The following is a 25,931-nucleotide window of genomic DNA, read 5'->3' on the forward strand; positions in this document are numbered from 1 at the left end:
GCAACTCACGTGTGCACTACGTTTCTGCATCTTTCTCGAATGAATATGAGGGGGAGAGGGGCAGGGCGGGCTTCCTGCAGCATATGTCTGCGGTGTCCATATATGGTATATCCTGCCCCGTCATGACGTCAAGTCGGGGCAGAAATTAAAATCTCGTATTTGAGTGCACGTGCACGTGGGCTATTTTACAAACCCTGGGGTAAACAAACGCTTCACTTTTAAATATCGGCTTCCCGGCCAGTGTATAATCGTTAGGCAATCATTACATACATTGATTCAGGGCCGCGGGAAGTGGGGGTGCTGGGGGTGCTGCAGCACCCCCTGTTTTCACAGACTTGTAAATGCAACGCATATGTTTGTTCATTAAAATGTATACATTTTTAGCATTTAGTCATTTATTTGTAATAAACACTTTAAGTGGGCTATTTAAAAATTGTTATTTATATGTTAAATTATCTTTTAAAAACATAAGCGCAGAGTGTTATGTAATATTGTGTGTGTGTGTGTGTGTGTCGAAAGAATTTGTCCGCAGCTGCTCAAAAAAAATCAATAAATAAAAACGTCAAAAACCCCACTGTCAGTGTTTTGTAAGGAACAGGCAAATATGTCAAATATAGCAGGAGACATTTTAATTGTTTACTAATAAAACAGTTATTTTTTATGTCATTGTCGGCTAGACAGATGAAGTTGACGACTCGCGATCTTCGCAGCGCCAGAGAGAAATGCACATTTCATACGAATTACATAAGCAGCGCAGTCTGTTTTCTTTCGTTTTGAATTGTTCTGCTTAAAAGTAGACATTTCAAGCTATCTATATGTCTCAGGTCTGTGAGGCAATAGGCTACCTTATAGGCCTACGCTGAGTTTCATTATGAGACGAGCTCCAGGTTCGCCAGCGCCTCCGTATCCTGATTATTTATTTTCTAATAGCCTATATTTAGGCTACTTCTTATTAAATCCAGACAATTTGTCTAAAATTAAAATTAAGATACAATTAATACAAAACGAAATTAAATTTAAAGACAGGCTTTGTGCTTTCAGTTTGAGGTCTCTGTGAAAGTTTTAAAACATTATTTTAGTGCCGCTTTAGAGCGCTCACGTCCGTAACGGAGAACTGTCTGTAACATTTTTTTATTAATTTTTTGTGAAATAAATTTTTTTTAAAATGCGACTTAGTCCAGTGCGACTTAGGCTATAGATGTTTTTTTCTTCCCCGTGGCGCATTTTGTGACTGATATGCGACTCCGGAGCAATAAAATAAAAGGGACTCCGGAATAAAAGCAGAATCAATAAAGTCAAAAATGTGATGTGCAGTCAGGTTTGAGTGTGTGCGCGTTTTTTGAGGAGTTTTATAGTCTTGATATTGTTTCTTATTCAAAAGTGGTGACGCCCCTACCCACCCCCCCCCCCCCACCCCCCCCCCCCCCCCCCCCCCAAAAAAAAATCAGCACCCCCAACCTAAAACCTCTTCCCGCGGCCCTGCATTGATTCTCATGGAAAAGTGAAAATTGCAGGTTATGACTCCTTTAAAGTCCCTGTAAAGTCAAAATTAAGTATGTGTTCTGAGTTTGTCATACCACCGAAAAATGTGTTATTAGCCACCCAGCCCAATTTTAATGATTAAAAAAGCCGCCAAGTAAATAAAATAAGCTATCAAAATCTCGAAAAAATGAGCAGCAGTCTCAGCTCTCAAACGCTGGGGGCGTGTCCGCTGGCTGCGCTGAAACCACGCCCACTCGCGGGAAATATGACTCGTGCATGTCGGCGCGACGGGAGGATGAAGGCCGAGGCGGACAGCGGGAGATAGTCGGTTCGGCCCCATTCACCAGTAACAGCGGATTATCAGTGAATTCCAGTTCACTGGAAAGTAAACTATCCTGATCTCTACAGAGGCGGGTGTGGTGGTGATCATCAGCTCTCCATCAAGGTAACGTTAGCTCTTCACAAGATTAATCCACCTCTTCTTGATATGATCATTTTTCGGAAATTGAAATAAGGACACCGATCTGTTTTCTAAGTGATTGCATCCAGGAAATACGCATTTACATGACGAAGGCATAGCCAGAGCCGTGGGCATAGTAGCTAGCAAACTGTAGGCTGTCTATAGTAACTCGCGATTGAGCGCCGATAGGCTTAGTGACGCCGTGCGTCATCAAGTAGGGGCCCAATCAAGCTCAGGGGGCCGCAGTGCGTCATCAATCCCCCGTTTTAGCACCGCCCAAAAAATCCGGCTCACAGCAATGGTGAAAAACTGTTTAACGGTCTAACTCCACAATTAAGTACTTCACAGTTCTCAGTCTTTGTAATATAATTTAGCAATACATTTCTAGCACTTATAATGTGTTTAGAATTTTTTTGTAGAATTGCCTTTACAGGGACTTTAAGAAAAAGGAAATGGACCAGAGGATGAGTATGGGATTGATGGAATTGATTTATAAAAGGAAAGGGAGTACAAATAATTTAAGTAATTTTAGGCCAATAACAATGTTAAATACAGATTTGAAAATACTAGCTTAAGTTCTTGGAAACAGACTCAAAAATGTTTTACCAACAATTATAATGACTAACCCAAGCATATGGTGTAAGAGGGAGAGATATTGCTGATATAACAAGTGGTATAAGAGTTATTTAAATGAAACGCAGGAGGATGGATATGTTGTTAATTTAGATTTTGAAAAGGCTTTCGATAGGGTAGAACATGATTTTTTATTTTTAAATTTAGAACGTTTTGGGTTTGGGGAAATTTTCAAAGATTGGATAAAAAAATGTATATAATAATAATGACAAGAGTAAATGTAACCAAGGTTACTAATGCTCATATCAAACCTATAAAAAAATATACAAAAAAGACAAAAGTTAGATTTACATATAAATATTTTATTACTTTATTTTAATGTTTAAGATTTTAAATATTGCTAAAGAAATAACAGTAAATGTAACGAACTAGAAAAATAAATAATTTGAACAATTCGGATTAGCTCCGCCCTCAGTGGGTTGTGTCATTACTAGCACGAGTTAGAGAAGTGAGACTCGAGTCTCGTCACGGAGAAAAGTGAAATGGCCGCTGGAGCAGTGACACACGTCATTTGCAGTAAGTGAGAAAAACTAGATTAATAACTGAAACCAGGACACTATTAACATCGTTGACAGGAAAGAGTTGTTTAAATAGTTGTCATTGTATTTGTGTTGAATCCCAGGATTAAGTGAGAAATTGAGCTGATTCATCTGACGAAAACTGCGTTCGAACAGATTTCCCTGATTCATCTGAGATCATTTCTAGTCATTAGCATTTTATTCTTTTGAACAAGGAGTTCTTAGTTAGAACTGTTTCTGCCATCAACGAGGAGTGCTCAACATTGGTGGAAACTGGCGGGCCAACATGGTTTTTCCTGAACTTGGACAACATTTCATGTTTCATCGAAGTGGTAGGACCACACGTATACATTTTTTCTTCCCTGGACATTATTGCATCTGTGAACAAGAAGTATTTTTTCCTTCTTTTCCCCCCCCCTCTCACTCATTCATCTCGGAGTTTGCATATCTGCATCTTATAACTGAAACACTGCAACTGGTGCAAAGGACATTGAACTGAGTTAAACTCGCTCGAGTAATTTCAGCTAGGCTATAACTAAAACAAGCTACAAACTAATTTAGTTAAACCAAATAAACAAGGAATCTCAGACTAACCAAAGAGTTAACTACAGAACTATTGAGCACAAGAGGTCAATTATTTGAATCAAATTGGTTTATTTCAAGAAGTTCATTTACTGTAAATGGTTTTGTAACTTTTTTTTTTCTTCTTTTTTTTTTTTAAACAAACAAATTCATACAAAGAAGATATCAAAAGATTTAGGAAGTGTGCAGGGCTGGACTGGTAATCTGGCATACCGGGCAAATGCCCGGTGGGCCGACGTGCTTTTTGGGCCGATACATCTCATACTTTTTTTTATTTTTATTTTTATTTTTTACGGCCCATAAAACTCATACATCGGCGGCCCATTCGTTTTGTTTTGTTTAATTGACGGCGCTAGTGCCGGTATAATGCATTGGTCAAAAACAAAAGTAAGCGTTAGTTTTTTTTTTTTTTCACTGACAGACCGGCCCATGAAACGCGTAGATCAGCGGCCCATTGGTTGTTTTCTTGATTGACACTGGGCTGGCCCAATCACATCTTTAAACACCTCCCTTTGGGCTTTGAGTGAGCGTGCAATGTCAGCGTGTATCTGTCAAAACAGTCTGAGACATGGAGAAAGAAACGCAAGGAATGTGCAGAGAAATAGCGTGAAAAATAGATACAGGCCCTTCAAGCAGACGCTGTAAAATGTGTCAAAATATATGTTTTCTGCAGCAGCAGGACCATCAGCTCCCGTGGCTGATGAGGAGGATAGTGAGGAGGATCAGGAGAGAGATGAGAAAGTGTAGAGTCTGCGGTAAGCAGAACTACGTTCAAAACACTTTGGCTATGAGTGTAGGAACCCATTACCCAGTTACGCATTATTTCCACATCTGCATAGTTGACGATTAAAGAAATTTACTAGAAGTTTAAAGAGACGCCTTTTTATCCATGTTTTCCGCCAAAATAAAAGCTTGATGCAGTTTCCGTCAAAATAAAAGATCATGTGCTTATCTCTTTCAAGTTTAGAAATTAGCACAAAACTAATTATGAAAGTTTTCTTTATTTTTCAGTGCATTTGTTTTACAATATATGGCTATTAGTCTACTCTCATGAGATTAATATTATAATTATTATTATGTAGTAGTGTAATATAGACAGACACTGTTACTGTTGCCTTTGGCTTGCTCAGTTGGGGATATTTTGGGGATATTTAATTTAATTTTATCAATCAATAAATTCCTCTTGAAACAAACTTTGTTGTATTATTTTAATTTATTACTGTGAAGCTGCTTTGATACAATCTGTATTGTGAAAAGCGCTATACAAATATACTTGACTTGACTAAAAGAAGTTAGATTTTTTCTTTGTTTAATTTGCACACTGAATATGGGTTGGAGCTTTTAATTTCGAACCCTCAAACTGCACCAGATTGATGAATATAACATTAAAATGCACAAAATTTTCTTAGGGGGAGCCTGCCCCCAAACCCCCCTAGAAGAACTGAGGTCCACCCACCGCAGTTTTACCAAAAATCCTGTGAGAAACACTGGTATTGCTATGCCAATGCAGCTTATAGCTTGTTTTTTGGATGCATCACTGTGGAGTATAGTTCAATTGTATTAATAAATTACAATTTTGTACTTATTTCATCTGTTAACTCTCACTCGTTTATACGGACTCATTACATGGCATTAGTGGTTTTAATGAATAGGAGTTGAACAAAAACATATTCAAGGGCGTGCAAAGATGGGTGGTGTTTATGATCATATGTAGTGGGCCATGTCTGGGCCAAAATGCCAGGGCCGATTTTCTGTCCCAGTCCAGCCCTGGAAGTGTGAAGGAAGTAATGAGGAAAGTAGAGAGATATGGTAAAGGAACAGATGCAAGAGTGAGTGAAGAAAAGACAGTGTACATGAGGTTTGGAAGGGTGCCAATTTTGGTTGGGGTTGTAAGTTTTGAGGAAGTAAAAGAAACAAACATTTTGGGTGTAACTTTAGGGAAAGATGAGAAAGGAGCAAGAGAAAGAATGTTTGAAATGAAGGTAGGAGAAATGGAGAGGAGATACATTTTTTGGAGGGGAAGTGGCGTCAGGCAGGTGTGGAGTACTAATCACACTTTGCATCTTCACACTATTTTATACGTTTTTATGGCATTTTAATGAAGTTGAAAATCGTTTTTTACTTTAAACAATGAAATTCAGCAATCTACCTCAGGATATAAACATCTTGGTTTTGGAAAGAACGTTATCTACACGCTGATCTATCGCCCTTGGACCACATGTTCTAGAAAATCAAGTCGCAGCCAAAGACGCGGCTATAAAAGACACTTGAGTGATTTGTTAATCATTTTAATGTGTTTGCTGGTGTCTGGAGACATACATCAATGTCCAGGGCCGGGGTCATGTGAAGGTGGTGAAGGAGTTAATGCGATTTTTGTCGAGGAGAATCGTCGGAACATGGCTATGGAGCAATGTCGGCGTTCGGAAGTTGTGACTGCATGGAACCTGATGGCGGATCAGTGGAGTGATTTGCATCCTTGTCATGAAACACGAGATGTGTATCAAACGGACTATGGTGTGTCTGAGTTTTTTTCGATCACGGAGAAAGAAGGAATGAAACAGAGGAGCCAATTGACTAAATCTTCTGTGAAGGATGAGGAAGAAACGCTACTCAAGGATGCGATGACGTCCTCGTTAAGCGATTACAGAACTTTTAGATCAATGAAAGGTTTGCATATGGCTCACCTCAACGTCAGAAGTCTTCTTCCAAAGACAAGTGAACTACGATATTTATGTCAAGAATCTAAAGTGGCGTTGTTTAGTTGCAGCGAAACATGGCTTGATGATTCAATATTGGATGCAGAGATTCAAATTGACAATTATTGTTTGTTCAGAAAAGATCGAAATCGGAAAGGAGGTGGTGTATGTGCATATGTAAGGTCAGATTTGGTGTGTAATGAGAGAAGTGATTTTATAAACTCTACAGTGGAGGCGATTTGGCTTGAAGTTTTGTTGCCAAAGAGTAAACCGATTTTGGTTGGTATTTGTTATCGTCCTCCGGATCAAAGTTATTTTTATGAGAGTTTGGATGAGGTCTTAAATAGGTCTAATTATGTTTTAGGTCAAGAATTGCTTATTCTGGGCGATTTAAATACAGATATGTTGAAGAAAGATTCATCAGTGTTTAAGCAGTTCAGTTCATTTTGTAAATCATATGCATTGAATCAAATTATCAATGACCCAACCAGAATTACTTCTAAAAGCAGTACAATTATTGATGTTATATTGGTTTCAGAAATTTCTAGGATATATGAAAGTGGTGTTTTGGAGCTTGGTTTAAGTGATCACAATATGGTATATGTTTGTAGGAAATTAAAGAGAGAGGCTATAAGTCATCATAATGGTGCGTTCACACCGGACGCGAATAGCGCGTCAGGCGCGAGTGATTTCAATGTTAAGTCAATACAAAGACGCGTTACGCGCGTAAAAAATTCCTGCGGCGCGAATGAGGCGTAGAGCGCGGCGCGGTAGACGCGAATACGCCTCATTCGCGCGTCTGAACTTCTGCGTCAATTCGCGCCGCGTTAACCAATCAGGAGCCTGCTTGCTGCTGTCACGTGGTGAAGTGACAGTTTATAATGTTATTTTATGTTTGGCCTCAATAAATTATTTTGTAATATGACTAAAATGCACAACAAAGCAAATCTTTCACATAAAAACTCGATTTCAATATATGAGAGATACTCATTTTGTATTGAATGCAATTTATTCCATATCTATATGAAACATTATTAATCTAATGTGAAGACAACAAATACAATTTAGTGTAAACTAAAAAAAAAATCACAGGACAGGTTTCACTTTTGGAGGCTGGCTCCATTTATTATCAAAACAAAAATAAATGACAGATTAGGTGGGTGCGGGCGAGGGTGAACCTCGCGCCGGGCTGTACAGCGCGGGCTCGTCAGGCAGCGACCACTCGAGGCCGAGGCCTTATACGGCCTACGCTGTCCTCGTCAGCGTCCTCACCGTTAGGTCCACCAAACCTAGGTCCTGGACCAAATTGTGAAACTCCTGAAACCCTCCGGAGAGTCTGGTGGACCCGAGTACAGCGACGATGTCCCCTACACAGCTGTTTCTGCTCTCCAGAGCATATACGGGCGGTGACTCTCTCGATTAATGCTAACGCTAATGCTCGATAAACATCTAAAAAAGATGGCCGCCAACGGGTTTTCTAAACTTTCGCCTCTGACGCGCGTAAATTTCACTTCAAACTCTTGTTTTTACGCGAATGTACACTTGTGGTCAAGCGTCAAACTAGACGCGGTAGACGCGAATTTGACGCGCTATTCACGTCCGGTGTGAACGCAGCATAATACATTAAAAATTAGACCGCTTAAAAGATACAGTCCACAAATTTTTGTTGATGAACTTAGCAAGGCTAATTGGAAAGAAGTGATGCAGTTTGATGATGTGGATACAGTTTGGGACAGGTATTTGAATAAAGTTGCACCTTGCAAAGAAATAAGAATCAAGCAAAGAACAGAACCCTGGATGACAGATAGTATTTTAAAAGATATCAAGGAACGTAATAATAGCTTAAAATTATTCAAAAAAGTTGGAAATAAAGATAATTATAACAAATTTAAACGTAAAAGAAATGCGATAAGAAGCTAATTTTTTTTTTATGAATGAAATCAGTGAAGCTAAACAAGACTCTAAAAAACTATGGCGAATCTTGAGTGGTTTAGGCTATCGGCAAAAGGTTAAAAGTAAAGATTCAAAAATCAGTCTCAAAATTAATGGTCAATTGATGACAGATCAGAAAAAGGTAGCGAATTGTTTAAATGAGTTTTTTACTACGGTGGGCGAAAATTTAGTAAAAGAGCTTCCAGCAAAATCAGATTTATATAATGATAATTTGGTTAAAGAATATTATGATAATTGTGGTGTTGCCTTAGGAGGCTTTTCATTTAACAAAGTAAAAGAGGTGACAGTTTATAAGAAACTAAGTGAATTGAAGTGCAATAAAGCCACAGGGTTAGATAATATTCCGGCTAAGTTTATTAAAGACGCTGTTAATTTTATAACTCCTATGGTTACTCACATTTTAAATCTCTCTATCTGCCAGAATAAGGTACTGGCTGAATTTAAACAAGCTAAAATTTTCCCCCTTTTCAAAAAAGGGAGTAGGCTAGAGTGTAATAATTATAGGCCTGTGTCAATCCTGTCTTCGTTATCTAAAATTTTTGAAAAAATATGATTTGACCTAATTGAAGAATATTTTTCCAATTTTAGTATTTTATATGAATTTCAGTCTGGTTTTAGAAGGTTGCATTCCACAGTCAACTATTCTATATTTGACGGATTATATAAAGAAAGGAATAGATAAAGGTAAATTAAAGGTAGGGTAGGTAATCCTTTTTCTAAAAAAAAAACATTCCAAATTTGTTTAAACTGTCTTTATATACCAATACATAATTAAAATGTAAGTACTCTGAAAAAGAAAATATAAAAATCGAGTGACTGTAGACCTTTTAATCTGCAATAAACACAGCTCATTATTTCCATTCACTCCACCCCCTCCCTTCTGAGCTCCTTCCAAAGCCACGCCCCCAAAACACATGAACGCGCGACGCCAAACGCTCAGGCTGGAACAAGACGCATTTATTACCTGAGACGAGTGGAGAGGAAGGAGCGCAGTACATACAGTGACATCATGTCAGAATCACATGTAATAAAATACCTAACTTTATCACTATGAATATAAACAAATGAGATTTATTTTAGTACTCACTATCAAGCTAGCATATCGATAATGGTAAAGTTTCATTCGGTAACGAGCTATATTTATAAGGCAAAACTAAAAACAGGTTGCATTGATACACGTTTTTCCATTACCATCAGTTACACTGTGATGAAGATGAATTTCGTGTAAGATTCATAACATATACGGTGTTTTGCATGTAAGAGTTTCCATGATGAAAACATTGTTGACTCTAATGAAGACTAACGTTAACGTACACTCCGAGTCCGGAGACAAGTACCGCATCGTCGGTTCGAGGACAGGTCCGGGGTTGAGGGCGAAGCAGAGGAGGTCGTTCAAGAGCGCGGGCAGGGTCCGAGGAAGTAGTTTTTGCCTTGTTTGCCTTCGCTGACTGCATATGCAGGTGCTTTGAGCTGAATATTTCCGGGAACGGTGACATGTGATGAGTGCACGCAGTGGGGCTCGGGCACGAGACATGAAGGCATCTGATTGGTTCTTTACATTCGCACCGAATGGCAGTGATTGGTCAGAGTTTTTACTGTCCTGCAGCTGCTACAGAGGTCTGATTTTTTTCATTCCTTTTTCTAAACACATAATGTATTGACTACTATCAGGATGGAAGGACCATTTCACCCAGTATAAAAAAAAGTGTTTCTGAACAGGATTACCTACCCTACCTTTAAGTGGGATGGTACTGCTCGATTTACGAAAAGCCTTTGACACAGTTGACCTTAGTATTCTGTTGCTGAAATTAAATGCTATGGGTTTTGACTCTAATTCATGTAAATGGATCAAATCCTATCTTACGAACAGGTGTCAAATGGTCGATGTAAATGGAGTGTGCTCAGACTTTTTGCCGATCTCTAGTGGAGTACCACAAGGTAGTGTATTAGGGCCCTTACTTTTTAAAATTTATATAAATGATTTAAAGATGGCCTGTTCTAGCCACTTATCATTATATGCGGATGATGCCATAATAATAGTTACTGATGAAAATAAAGAAACAATAGAAAACAAGTTAAGTAGAGAAATTGTAGAAGTGTCTAATTGGTGTTTTCAAAATAAGCTATTTTTGCACTTAGGGAAAACTGAGGTTAATTTATTCGGTTCTGCTGCAAAGTTGAAGAAATGTCCCAACTCAGAAATAAGGGTGGGAGATGAGTATTTTACTTTTAAACAAGAAGTGACATTTTTGGGATGTATTCTTGATAACAAAATGACTGGAGATAGCATGGCAGCTGTAGCTTTATCGAAAATAAATAATCGAATAAAATTTTTAGCAAGACAGGCTGCTTATTTAGATAAACAAACAATGACAATGTTAGCTGGTGCATTAGTGCAACCTCATTTCGACTATGCAGTAACTTTTTGGTACAGTGGCTCTAAAAAACATGTTAAAAATAAATTACAGACTGCTCAGAACAGGTTGTGCAGAATCGTTCTGGGGTTGCATCCTCGTATGCATCTTAACAATAACCATTTTAGGGAATTGGGTATTTTAAAAGTGGATAAAAGAGTAATGTTTATTAAAATTATGATGGTGTACAAAATAATTCAGAGAACTGTTCCTAAATACTTGTATGACTACTATGTTTTTGTGAGAGATGTACATTGTATTTCTACAAGGGCAAGGATAAATAATATATATCTGTACCGGTTTAAAAGTGTAGTTGGGAAAAATTCGTTTTTGTACTCAAGTGCAGTTGCTTGGAACGAATTGCCTGATCATTTAAAACAATTTCAGGAGGCATGGCCCTTTAGAAGAGAAGTTAAAAAATGGCTTTCCAATTAGGATGCCTTAAGAATTTGTAAAGTGTGAGTTGCTTGTTATTTGATTTTATTCCCATTTGAACTGTTTCATTTTATGCAGGTAGAGGACCACAATGGAAATAAGCCTGTGGCTTTTTTGTGTATTTTATCCTCAACAAATTGTATTCAATGTATATGAACTGCCTCTGGCATGATTGTATAAGTTTATGATTATTGTTGAAATAAATCAAATAAAATAAAAAAAAAGGACTTGTGGTAAATGCATTAATGTTATCTAAAATGTGGTATATTTTAACTGTTAGTGCAATACCAAGATGGGTGGAAATGAGATTGAAAAGATGTGTGTTAGAATTTGTTTGGGAGAAAAAAACAAAACAAGAGTTGCGTATAACACTTTGATTGGACAGACAGATAAAAGAGGGATGGGATTAGCTGACATAAGTATGAGGATCAAAGTGGTGAAAAAATATCTAGACGAAGAAGAAAAAGGGGAATGGAAAGAAACTGAATTTTTTTCTGAACAAATGTGAAGAGGTGAAATTGGGGGGCAGTGTTTTATGGATGAAAATAAGGAAGTTTTAAAAGCTTGGCTTTTTTTCCTCTCTAAGGTGGATTTTATACCAGAGGGGAGGGAAGAGATTTTAAACCAACCATTGTTTTTTAAGAAAAATATTGTGAATAATGGGATTATTATTATTTTTTTTTTATTTTTTTTTTAAATGGTGGGAGATTGGAATTTCAAGAGTGAGAGATATAATGTATGAAATAAGGGATTTTTTTAAATTTTTTGATCAATGCAAGTGATCATTGATGAGTTAGAGGAGGCAAAAGAAGAGCATGAAATAAATTTTGTAAAGAAGCAATATGAAGAGATGAAAAACGCAATACCAACTGAGTGGCTGAATGAAATACAGAGAGGGGAGGGAAGAAGGAAGCGAGAATTGAAATGTTTTTTTTTTTTTTATTATAAATCAATATAAAAGAATGGAGTTAAAATTGGGAAATGTGAAAATGTTTATAATATTTTTTATGGGAGAGGCTTTTAAAAAGCCTAATTCAAATGATATGTGGTTGAGACATTTTAAAGGTTTGAGTGAGAAAGTAATATGGCAAAATATGAGAGGGGTTTTAATAAGCACAGAATTGGAAAGCTTGGATTATTTTATTAGGCATAATGCTATTTTTACTGAAAATAGACAAAAAGAGCAAAATGCATTGTGTAAGATAAAGGTTTGCTGCATTTGTTTTTACTGTGTGAAAAATTAAGAGATTTTTGAAAAATGTTAAAGAATATGATGAATGAGCTAAGGGAAAAAACAGAAGAGGGAGATTGGCAAAGAATGTTGATGTTAGCTATGGGGGAGAAGTGTAAAAACAAAGAGGTTATGAATCTGTTATTTATGCTTGCAAGAAAGGCTATTTGGAAAAGAAGAAATATAGTTAAAATAAGAGATGTTTCGATAGATGTGTGGATTCTGTACAAAAATATGGTGAAGGACTATATGTTAACCGTCTATAACTATTGGAGATTAGAGGGAAAAGAAGTGTTTTTTTAAATGTACAGACCTGAAGTGGGAAATATATTTAAGAAATATAAAATGGAACTAGCCATGTAAAGGGGGCAAATAACTTAAGATCAGGGGCCTGTACCATGAAGGTAGCTGAACAAACTCGGGGTTACAGGATTAGTTTTGAGTTGACAAAACCAAACCGATGCAATCAGGCTTTATTGGTACCATGATGCAGCTCAGCAACTTTCTTTGTCAACTCAGGCTTTGATCCTCAAGCTATGATTACTCCACGCGCGCGTGCACATAAAAGAGTGACGTCGACACTGAACAACCAATCGCGGGTAGAGCGAGAGCGTTATATTTTTCCGCGGAGGAGCAAGAGATAATCATTCAGAATTATGATGAATTTAAATATGTATTTCAAGCTCGAAACAATACGGTCTCTGCTGCCAAAGCAAGAGAAGACTGTTGGAGAAAGATTGCTGATTGTTAATGTGTAAGTTAAACAAATAGGCTACGTTCTATATTTATGTAAAATTATAAATACTATATATGTATGTGTAGCCTATGTGTAATATAGCCTATAGCCTATTTTTATAATATATAAAAAATGTGCATGTATGTTACAAGAAAGATTAATATTCATTGATTTTTAGATTTTTAGATGCAACCCCAACTCCAAATGTTCTTGGCAGCAGATAAAGACAAAATACAAAAATATAATTCAAAGTGGTGAGTATTTACCACAACCTTTTATTACTTTTGTGAACATTTTATCACAAACACTTGTTTGCAGCAAACAGAAATAAAGAGTTAAATTCAGAAAACCAGAATACACTGTGGCGGAGGAGTTGGCTCTGAGTCGGCAATAAGGGACGGCCGATTATGGATGGGATTACAGATGCTGTACAATCTGACCCTGGTGCTGGCTTCTCTAAGCAAGTAACACTGGGTACGTGTGCAATACATTACTACTTTTAAGTTTTAAATATGGCTGACTGTATGTTCTGCAGTAGAGGGAAATACAGTGTCCCTGTTGAAGCCAGCACACATACACACAGTCTCCCACACAGAGGTCAGTATGCGGCAGACAGAACACCAAACATAACCTGCTTTACAACAGTTATGCTTTATATTGGCCTATTTTTATTTATTAGGGTGGAGGAAATGAAGACACTCTGTCTGTGTGTTCTCAGACAGTTGCTGATGTGAATGCACTGGGCTTTTTATTATGGCAAACATTTGAATGTGTGGCATAAAAAAGGGACTGGCCCTTACACATCTCTTTTATTGTAGGATTTTTCACAACCTGCCCCAGAAACTGAGGCCTCTACCTCAATGGGCTTCAGAAGAAATGTGAACAAGTTAAGGATTTAAAACCCTTGACATAAATTACAGTCAGTCCTGTGTTTGTAGGAAGTCAAGGAACTTGATGAGCCTCCAGAAAACTTGTAATGATCATGTTTGTGGTGGAATTGTTTCAGGTGGAAACAGACTCAGTCAGGACCCTGTACTAAAGGAGTCTTGAACTAGACTGCACACTAAAGGAGACTTCAACTAGACTGTTCACTAAAGGAGCTGGACTGTGAGCTGAGGAGGCTCCAAAAAAAAATAAAAAAAATTTGGAGATCAAACAGCTGGATAAAACTGATCTCAGTATGTGAACTTATTTAACCAAGTAACACTTTAGTATGAATATTTATTAATGCAACTTTCTCTTGCTCTCTTTCTCCCTCCCATCCCACAAAACCAATAAAACAGTTTGAGACCTATCTGCAGTTTCACTGTGCTTTTATTAAGTGTAATACTGTATGGTGATTGCATCTACATCTGCACCAGCTGGGTGGTCAAGTGTGATCGGGTCAGTTTCATCGGGGAGAAGCTGGTTTTGTGGTGTTTCTCGCTCCTTTCTACTGGTGGCTATATTGTGCAGAATGGCACATGCAGACACTATCTGTGATGCCCGCTCTGGTGACTCTTAAGCGCCGAACACAGTTTAAATGTGCCTTTAGGATGCCAAAGGTCATCTCTATCTTCACTCTGGTTTTACTGAGGGCCACACTGAAGCGGTGCTGTGGCCCTGTCTGAGGGTCATGATAGGGTTTATTGTGTTGGTTTTTCTATCTCAGTTCAAATTAACAGTGTTTTGTACTGTACCAAATTTAACTTGCTTTCCTCAAAGCGCTGACACAACACAGACTCACAGAAAATTTGTGAGACAAGCGCCAGGCCATTTGGCATCCAAACTTGTGATCATACGTTCATGACCACAAGTCGTCTGCAGATGAAATGTTTAGTAGATCATTGTTATATCTGTTAATGTTTCTATTAATTTAAAGATTCATCTCACAGAAAATAATCATCTCACATATTCACATCATCTCTACCTGAACATTAAGGCTTTGATAGGACTTCCTATTAACATAATCTGCCTCATGTTCCCCTAGAGCAGTGGAGATTGACAGCAATAGACTGCATACATGTTGCAATGACTCTAGGGAATCCTATCATAAGATTAACAGAATAATAATAAAAAAGATTTAAAATAATTCTTAACGTATTATATTGTATAGTACATTTGTGAAATTTGCTTTTTGAAAAAAAAAACAGTGTTCATGTGATGTCACCCTATCAATATATTTTACCGGCAATTTTATAAAAGCCCTCTTTTATGGACATGGTCGATAAATGTCCGGGGAACACTATTATGTACTCATGCAGAGCGAGGACCACCTTACGAATGGTTCGACAAACCGTGTTTTCCCCTATAGCTTCTGTGCGTCACCCACCGTGCAGGAATGTACCACTTGCAAAAAAACGCAACGCAATACCATTTGCGGTACAGTAAGTGCATGAATTCGACGTGTTCAATTCTTTATGCGCGGCTCAAGAAGTTCGCAAAGATAAGACATTCCTTCCGCGGAAAATCTGTATCTTTCATAAATTCATACAAGTAACTATCAGGAAAGGCAAGGGGATTTTGTCTGGCTAAAAACTCTTTCTCTACGAAGTGCTCGTCAAACAATTTGCGCTGAGATGTCACAGGATTTGGAAGAAAAGGTGAAGTCATTGCAACAGACCCTGGGAATAAGTTACATCACCTACAGATGGTGGACAACCAGAATGCCTATTACCACCGCGCCAGCTGCCGCGGCGAAATCACCGCGGCAAAAATAAACCAGCCGCATTTCAAAGTCGTTCCCGAAATGACCGCCAGGTGGCGCAAAGGGACATTGTGCAAAACAGCAGCAATTGCCGTATTTTAAAATGTAAGTGGGTTAAATATAAAACCCTAAGCCTAATAGGCATATTTTTCATATATATAAATAGGCCTATTAGGCTACAACAGAATAGAACCAAAGATAGAATCAATTTTAGAACTGAAAAAATAGAATCAAAAGTTAAAAATAGAGACAATATTAGGAGCAATGACGCTGAATATTTTTACTATTCTATTGAGGAATTAGATAAATGAAGAGCTCTCGTGAGCGATACAATTGCATAGTAATTTATAGTGATTTCAAAAGCAGTCCTTAAAAAAAAAATAAAAAAAATGGAGTAGTGTGGCATAATTTTTGAGAGATTACGCGGAACGCGTTTTAGTTAAGATCCTGGTTTCAATGCCCTTAATGTATATAGGCTAGGCTACTGCTTTAAAAAAATGTCACAACGCGTTTTGAGATTGTTTTGAATTAAACATTGAAGTTTAAAATGTAGTGTTTTGGCACACCAGGCCGAGTGGCGTTACGCATTGTTCAAAAATCAGGTTTTATTCTGGCATGTTGAATTGGCGTTCGAATTTTTTTTTTGATTTATTAGATTTAGATTTTAGATTTCGTTAGATTTATTTTTCTCATAACAGCTAAAAAAACGTAATATATGCCTTAATATGACCTACTTAATATAGGCAATAGGCATATAATAGCCTATATAATAAATTAGCAAAACTTGGCCACTAAATATTTAATTTTCAATTATTTTAATTATCACAATTAAAGTTTTAATTTTATTAAATTGAACAAGCGCAACAATCAGCATTTAATCAAATATTCTAAAAGATGTATTATTCATAATAATGTTATTTCAACATAATATTTCGTTTTTTGCGTTGGTAAAGCATACTGAAATTACATCCCTACAAATGTATTAGGCCCTACTGAAAATAAATGTATAGAATTTAAGCAAAGTAGCCTAAATGTTAAGACTGTAAGCCCTTTGCTTTTTTATGTAGCCTATAAAGGATTCTTATAGCCGACTTTGTGTTAATTTAATTTGTAGAGGATTTTTTTAACTCAAACATTAACACTGAAATAAATTAAACTAAATTATTGTAATTTTTTTGGCACGACGAGTGGCGCTATGCATTGTTCTAAAGCCAGGTTTTATTCTGGCATGTTGAATTAGTGTTCGACAAACGCGGCGGCGCGTTCTTTTGAATGAAGAGCACTTCTCGCTCGTGTGAGCGAACACACACTGGAACGTTAGGCCATGTCGCAACGAGTGAATCGTGGCCGAGTGGTTGAACTTACGTTACGATCATTTAGATGACACGGGTTCGAATCCCGAACTAACTTGGACTACTGATATTTTTATGTTAGCCTATTAATGAATTGTATAGTCTATTGTTGATGCAGAGAGATTTGTCTAGTTCTAAAACACACACACAATGAAATATTGAAGTTAATAATTAAGTGTTTTGGCACACCACGACGAGTGGCAAACTCTTTGTTTTGTTTTGCAAACTCAGCTAGCCTGTGGGGGGTTTGGAGAAGGCAATAGTGGCTTTATCGTGGGGGTGCAGGAGAGAGGTGTTAATGTTCCGTCTTTCTTATGGAGAGTGTCGGAGCCAGCCTGATGAGCAGGCAAAGGCAAAATTCTTTTAAGGATTAATCTCAAAATCTCCAAAAGTCCATAGGCCCTATATCTTATTAAATTATATATTGTAGTTTTATTGATTGTATTTAAATTTCAATTTAGCAGCTCTTTAATTCGCGACCCACCTCGTTTTATTGTAAGGTGAATTCAGCAAGGCATGTTGTATCTTTGAAGGAACAAAAGCTATTTGTTACAGTTTTTTCTTTCGTGATTTGTGTGGATGACACACAGCGACATATACAGTATTATCAGCTGTATGGTGTTTTTTTACGCTGAAATGCTTAATTTCGAGAAAGACCCGCGCCGCGCGCAGTGAGGGAGACCAAACTTACTAAAAAAATATCCAGCGCGAGAGAGGCAAAGAAAAACGCCTGTTCTTAATTTATGTTGCTTTGAACTTTTTTCGTTTTGTACCGTTTTAATTTAGCTGCAATTTCTTTGACAATAGAAATGTAAAATGTTGCAAGAGTAAGAGTCTGTGTTTCTTATTTTGCATCACAAAGGGAATAAACTCTATCGATGCAACCCTGTTTAAATAAAAAAAAACTGTCCCGACACTTTATTCATACCTTGAAATGTGCGATGGGTTTTCAAACTTAATTAATTTTCTTTTTCTTTTACATTTTCATTGTTTATTTTTTTATTGAAAGCAATACTGTATTGAAAGTATTTTTCTGATTTGTTCGATCTGTTTTGAAAAATGTATTCCGTTGCTATGGCCGGGTATAACTGTCAGTCATCTCAATCTCGTGAATGATTCACACACACACAAAAAAAATAATTTAGCAGATTAAAGACGAGCTTCATCATCTTCATTTTCTGGTGCGATCGGCTGACAGTCTTCCTTCATCAGATGTGTCGTCTTTGCAGCGGCTCAACTGGAATGTAGCAAATTTATGTTGCAATGTACAATTGATAATTAAACAAGATGATTGACTTTAATAAACAGATGCATATTTAAGCATCAAGAACGGAAAAACATAAACACTGTCGGCTACACTGAGATTCGATCTCAGATCGTTTGAAGCTCCGAGAGGCTATTGTTAATGCATTGACCACAGAGCTATTGTTCCCTAAAAGTCTGTTTTATTCTCTGCTTTGTTTGTTTATATTTTTACATATTCAGTCAGTCTCATTTTTGTTCAAATAATGAATTTTTTTTTTTTTTTTTTTACAAGATCTTGCGCCATGTTTTTTTTTTTTTTTTTTTTTTTTAAATAAACAGATAGGAAACTTACCTTTTAAAATGCCGCAGTTGCTGCTGTTTTGCCCTGTCACTTGCGCCACCCGGTATAGCCATTTCGCGAACGACTTTGAAATTCGACTGGTTTATTTTTGCTGCGGCAGTAATAGGCATTGTGGTTGATTATTTATTAAAGAATTCAATTGATAATCATAACAACATGTAAGCCTATTTAATTCTGAATATAACAAAGAATGCTTAAACCGACTAACATCGGTTAGTAACTGCAAGTCCTGAAAATGTTTTAATTTTACGGTAAATTATTTAAATTTATTTCACTGTTATGTTTCAGTTAATAAATCTACAAACACATTAAAATAACACGAAGTAAATGACAAGTAACCTATTGACATAGCCTTTCTAAATTATAGAAAAACTGGGCACACAATGTTAACGTGTGTCTACTTTGTTTAAATTTAATGAATTTGATTCGTTTAACCACAATATTTATCTTGAATTTATCTGTGACCTCAGCTCAGATTACTGCCGCGGCAAATTCCAATTTTGCCGCCGCGGGAACGGCGGCGGTAAAAGTCTCATTCTGGTTGTCCACCATCTGTATATGTTTCTTTGCTCTCAGCTGATTGGTCAAACTTCAGTCTGAGATCTTGAATCCAGAACATAACCTGCCCCGGAGCAGGTTAGCCGTGCAGCGTAAGATACCATGGCGACGAACACCGATTAAAGCCAAGCTACTTTCATAGTACCTAAAACCCAGGGTTGGCGGAAACTAAACTGAAACATAGCTGGCTAGCCACCTAAACCGGCTTCATGGTATAGGCCCCAGGTTGGAAAAATCTGTAACAAATATTTATAAGATCAAGTTGTTTTTAATGAGAATTGTCTGTATTTGTTTAAAGAATTTTAATTTAAAAAAAGAACGCCCAATCTCGTCTGATCTCGGAAGCTAAGCAGAGTCGGGCCTGGTTAGTACTTGGATGGGAGACCGCCTGGGAATACCAGGTGCTGTAAGCTTTTTAGTTTACTTCACTAATGTTCTAATATTTTAAATAGCCCGTTTTTGGCAGCAGATTTCGCTTACGGCCATACCACGTTGAGAACGCCCGATCTCGTCTGATCTCGGAAGCTAAGCAGGGTCGGGCCTGGTTAGTACTTGGATGGTAGACCACCTGGGAATGGCTCATGACACCCCCAAGTACATATTGCTCAACCCTGGGATCGATCGAAAATGATCAAAACGGATGGTGCCATCTGGTGGTTTTTTACAGAAAGTGTTATTTACAGAAATTGTCATGTACAAGGTCTAGTTTATTGAAATCCACTAGTCTGCTGAATGTTTTGTTTATTATTTTCATAGTTTGAGTTGATGTAGCTGATGAGATTCATATAGTCAAGTGGAAAAGTGTGCAATTGTTAAATTTTTGGGCTGAATTAAGAAAGTGTGTAATGTATCAGTGCCCTCTCACTTTTTCTGGAAGACATCAGAGCCGTTCACAGAACTCATTGTTGTGACCACCCAGGGCAGGGACGGACTGGGGCTAAAAAACAGCCCTGGACTTTCTCCCAAATAGGCCCATCATCCGGCCATTCGCCTCTAGCCGTGTGCGACAGACACTAGCCAGGATGTCCTGATACTATGCCACAATACTGTAGCCTATCAGACAAGGTATTCACAGCAAGTAACATCTCAAAACCAATGATGATAATTGGGGTTGTGTTTATTAATGAAGCCTCAGCCTTCAAATAAAGACAAAAAATGTACAATGCCATAAAATACAAATAATGAAATGTCACTGGCTACAAAAGCCCCAAATTACACAAACTTGTCATTATAAAACATAGTTACTATACCAGGGGTCTCCAACCTTTTTGTGTGCGAGGGCTACCTATAAAATGATAAAATAATCTAGAAAGGATTTTTGTTTGTTATACTCCAAAATGTATTATACATATAACATGGTGAAGCTTTTTTACTTTTCAACATCATATGGGAAATAATAAAATATTTTGATATTCTGGTTCAGACTTACAAGCGTAAAAAAAAAAAAGAAATCCTGAAAAATTATGAAAATATTTATTGATTTTTTTGTTGATTTTCTATAAACCTATTGTATGTTATCAAAAACAGTAGGCCAAACATTTAGTATAAATATAAATGAATAAATAAATAAACTGCCATAACTTCTAAACAAAACATTACAGGATTATATTTAATACATTTATACATGACTATATTAATATAACAGCATTTGTAATATGAATACAGGCACATTTCTGCCAAAAAAGTTTTTTTCACTAAAGTTAATTCATAAGTTGTGAAATGTCTTCTAACTGGTTTGTTCTCAGAACAATGTTTTGCCCTGTTTTTTTGCGTCAATATGTTGAGAATATCAGCGCTGTTTCATCTAGCTTTTTACAAGCTTAAATCACATAGTCAGTTGTGTGTTTATAATAGAGATAGAGAATTCTGCGCTGAATTGAACTGCTTCTCAGTGGATCTGTGTAATAATGTTTGCGTGATCGAGATCAGCCCGCACAGCTGCTTTGTCCACGATCTGATAATGCTCTGCGCTGCTCAGATCAAACAAGTTTTGTTCCGTTTTTTGAGCAAATGACAGCGTATAATCAAAGAGAGTTGGGTAATTTTGTAGAGGCAAAAGTTCAAATTGAAACGTTTAGTTGAAAAGGTTGCAAAATGATACCATTTATTCGAAGTCTGGAACCCCGACGGCAAGTTGGAGCTATTTATAGAATGTGTTTAGCGGGCAACTCATAGGCACCACGTTGGAGACCACTGCTATACTATAACTTAACTATTCAAATATAATGTAAGCAAATTTAAAAGTGCAGCCTTATGTCATGAGGCAATAGAGGTGGTTTTGTAACTGATTTTGACTACGCCACTCCAATTTTGTTTGGGTAGGAGTCCCCAAGTCAATAGAGGGATTTCCCGCTAGGCTATCCAATTAAATGAATAAACTTAAGGCAAGACTGCTATAAAAATTAATACATCGCTTTTATTAAATACATGGATTCTGGTCTCATTCGATTTCTTTCACAAGCTAGCCACATTTAGTAATACAGGGTGGCAGTAGAAGAGACTATGTGGGGTAACAATACTTAAAAAAAAAAGAAAATATACACAACAAATAAATAAATACAATACACCCCAAAAAGAAATTACAAACTTTCTACACCGCACAATGCGTGCACAAATACACACCAAACTTTCCACACCACACGGGTGTATAAATCAAAATGAGTATCTTCCCCCACTAGTTACTCTGTTGGAAGCTGTTGGAAATGACCTAGCTTGGAGTTCACAAAATAAACCATAAAGAAAATACAACGGATTAATTTTTGGGCCAACAAACAAACAAATAAACAAAATAAACCGATTACAATACCATAATCCTATTAAGAAACTGAAAAATAAAGGTAGGGAAAAACAGTGGTCATTTGCACTGGATGGATCGAATTCTATAAAGAAAAATAATAAGGCAAAAACACATTCTTATTAAAACATACAAGTATTATCTCTAGACATAACATTAGTTCCAACTAGAGACCACGGCCCGTACATCTATTACAAAGTCAATCAATGTTAAAATATGCTAGCTATTCCAGAATTACATGAATAAATAGATACCTTATTTCAGACGCCACAGGAAGTACAACCGTCGTTAATATCCACTGCTCATCTCGTTCAGCATAGCCAATATGAGGGCCTTTAAGGAAACTTCTCTAAAAAGTATTTATTTATTTTAATACATACAAAAAGGTATTTCACCGCTCATTTCGGACAATAAAACAACCTGTTTTGATAAAGGATGAACACTTACGTGCAGTGTGCTGCAATAATTGCTTTTTGGCTGATTTCAGAAACCACAGGAAGTACAATCATTCATATTCATTGCTCATCCCACTCAACATAGCCAATGTGAGGGCCTTTACGGTAAATTCTGTGCAGTGTACTGCAATGGTAACCCAGTGTCCACCACTCATCCAGTCAAACCTTCTCAGCATTAAGGTATTTAGACCACACATCTAAACAAACCAACAGAGCTTGTTCTTCCAGCGACCGACCATGCCAAACAATTCAAACACTGCAGCCATTCCACCCAACAGGAAGTCAAGTCAAGTCAAGTCAAGTTTATTTGTATAGCGCTTTTCACAATACAGATTGCATCAAAGCAGCTTCACAGTATTAAATTAAAATAATACAACAAAGTTTGTTTCAAGAGGAATTTATTGATTGATAAAATTAAATTAAATATCCCCAAAATATCCCCAACTGAGCAAGCCAAAGGCAACAGTGGCAAGGAACCGAAAAACTCCATCAAGTGACCTAATGGTGTCCTAAAACTCCATCAGGTGCCTTAATGGAGAAAAAAAAAAAAAAAAAAGTGAGGAAGTGACATATCTAAAGGGAACTTACACCCTCTACTGATACCCTCAGCAGCGCCCTCTACTGACCTGGCTACACTTATAAAACTAACTTTCTGTCAGTGGCTATAGGCCGACTCTTCTTCCTCAGTTGTTGTTTTTTACATGTAGCATATAAGTGATCGTATTAGTGCCCCTGCTGTTGGCTGTTCATATTGCTTTATTAGACTTTTTTTTTTTTTGTCGACGGCCCTCGGTTGGACGGCCGTTCTGGACTTTTCCAGAACGCACAGATTGTCAGTCCGTCCCTGACCCAGGGGGTACAGCCAGCGCACAGTGGGGTGTATTCACACCTCTGGTAGTGACGGAGAAGAAACAAGGACTTCTAATTGCTTTGATGTGTTGTTGTTTTTTACACTATCCCACCCCTTCTGGAACCCAAGCATACAGAGACTCCAAAATACTTGAAATACTTTTACAACTTTTATTTTTCACCCAGAATGTGTTTCATTAAAAAGGCAATGCATGAAAACACAAGTAAACAAGATCTGTTTGGTTTAACCCTCTGGGGTCTGAGGCGTTTTTGGGGTCCTTGAGATGTTCTGACATGCCTTGACATTTGTGCTTTTTTCAGTTGCTTATAAACATAATTACACTCTATTTAGCACAAACAGGGCTACCATAATATGTGAGCAACATGCATGTACATGTTTGTATTTTTGAGAGAATAATGTTTATGCATGATTATTGAAAAAACTAAAAACTAAAGTTTCTGAAATAAGGCCACAAAACACATACTAAATATGTGACAATAAGACTTTGACTAATTGATGTCGTTGCCTAGAGTTTTTTCTTCAAAATGATGTGAAAATCATCCTGCCCTTATCATTCACATAACACAATACATTGATTTAAATCTTGTAAAACACTTTTTGTTTGTAAAGGCAATATGCGCAAGGGGCGTCAACCATTCAACAGCATCATGCATATTTAGTGATTCATACCTGAGGAGACAATGGGGCCCGCATACTTAATGAGCCATTCATTCAGGTGTGTCACCTATAGCCACAAGAAAGAATGCAAGAGAAAAAATAAATAAATAAATATATATATATATATATATATATATATATATATATATATATATATATATATATGTGTATATATATATATTCTACCAAATTGGTTCACATTTGGAAGCATGTCAATTTATTTTTTTTAATTTATTTTTCACAAATTTTGCTTGCAAATTGTATAATATCCAAGGAAAACATGTCTAGTAATTGTGCAGTTAATTCTCATACTGTATTTTCAGTTTTGGAATATGTATCCTCTCCCCAAATTTGTCAATAATAAAACACAATAAAAATTATTTAAAGAAAAGGCTTATATTTACCTTTTAAAATTTGTTTACATCTACCTTGTAAATATATATTTTTTTATTAAAAAGGTTACAATTACAACAACAATTGAAGTGTAATCTTTCTTTGTAAAAACTAAAGTATACATTTTATCATACATATTTCAAAGTTAAGGATTCATTACTTCGAATATAGCCTACATTGACAAAACATACTATATTTAACATATTAGCAAAAATTGGCAAACAAAAGGTTATTTGAGGTGGCAGATATTTTACAGTAAAAATGTGTAATCTATCCAAAACTAATCAACGTAATGTTGTCTTTCATTTGTCTGTAACATAGGTCTTTCGTTTTTATTATAAGGAATATAAATGTTAATTTGCAGTTTAATACGTTGCTTATACAAATACATTTTATTTCAACATATTTCAGTCGATTTTTATAGCAAAATAGTTTGCTAAAAGCAGATCATTCATTCACACACAGAAACGCAATTCAAATTTAAACTGTCTTTTTGCGAGTTATCATCAATGTCTTAACATCAATTACTCAGGTCTAAAAGGTAACTGAGTTTATCTTACCTTCAACCTCCTGTCAAGGTGCCATGTGACAGGAGGGAACTCTCTGGCATACTAGAGTAGTCGCTCCTTCTGCCACTTCAGCAGCTCGTTCTGCTCTCCCTGCTGGCAGTACTGGAACAGCAACCACACCAGCCAGCCGACATCGTTTTCTAGAAGCCACCTGAAGGTCTGACCGGCGTACTTCCCGAACACGATGACCAGCTGACCTTTCCACAGCTCACCCCCGGACCTCTTGGCAGCCGCCTCTGCTGTCTTGGGATCCAGCCATGTAGGGTCAACAACGGTGCTGGGGGCCTCTGCCACAGACTTTGCTGCCTCTGTACACTGCAGCCTGGCCTCTCCTTGCCGGTACAAAACAATGTTGGGGTACTGGTGTTGCTGTTGATGGCTGACCAGCAATGATTTGGTGGTCAAGCTCTTCCTGCAGACATCACAGTCAAAGGTCTCCCTGGCGACGGCATGGATCTTCAGATGCCTCGTCAGGTTGGACTTTTCAGTGAAAGTCTTGTCGCACACACTGCACCGATGTCTAGGCTTCTCCATGTTTCATCTGGTACAGTAAAACATGAATAAATGAGTAAAACTACAAGCAGATGAGGGTTTAAATACATTTTTAGAGACCCTGCAGCCCTCGTAAAAGTAGTAACCAAAAACAGCCCATTCATTCATCACTTTGTTTTTAGCATGCAAATCGCGGTTGACATGTTTACACTTCTAAAGCATATTTGCACATCGAATTTTAACTCCACACTGTTGTAACACCATCTCTATGGTCTTAAGAAGTGAGCTAGAGTGTCTGATCACGTTTTTGAAGTATTTCCAGGGATCGTCAGGTCATTACAGCGGCGATTGGTAGCTC

At 37.1% G+C, this 25,931-nt stretch overlaps 1 long non-coding RNA gene across 1 annotated transcript in view; it reads left to right on the top strand.

Moving 5' to 3' along the window:
- The window catches only part of LOC309513041, a 328,088-nt gene extending 304,987 nt beyond the window's left edge, over positions 1-23,101 (top strand). Inside the window, exon 4 of the long non-coding RNA XR_014211250.1 lies at positions 22,884-23,101. This is a non-coding gene — a long non-coding RNA (uncharacterized lncRNA). The remainder of the gene's footprint in view (positions 1-22,883) is intronic.
- The last annotated feature ends 2,830 nt before the right edge of the window (positions 23,102-25,931 follow it).

This window comes from Leuciscus leuciscus, assembly GCF_965113295.1.
Source record: "Leuciscus leuciscus genome assembly, chromosome: 1".
Classification (NCBI taxonomy): Eukaryota; Metazoa; Chordata; class Actinopteri; order Cypriniformes; family Leuciscidae; genus Leuciscus; species Leuciscus leuciscus.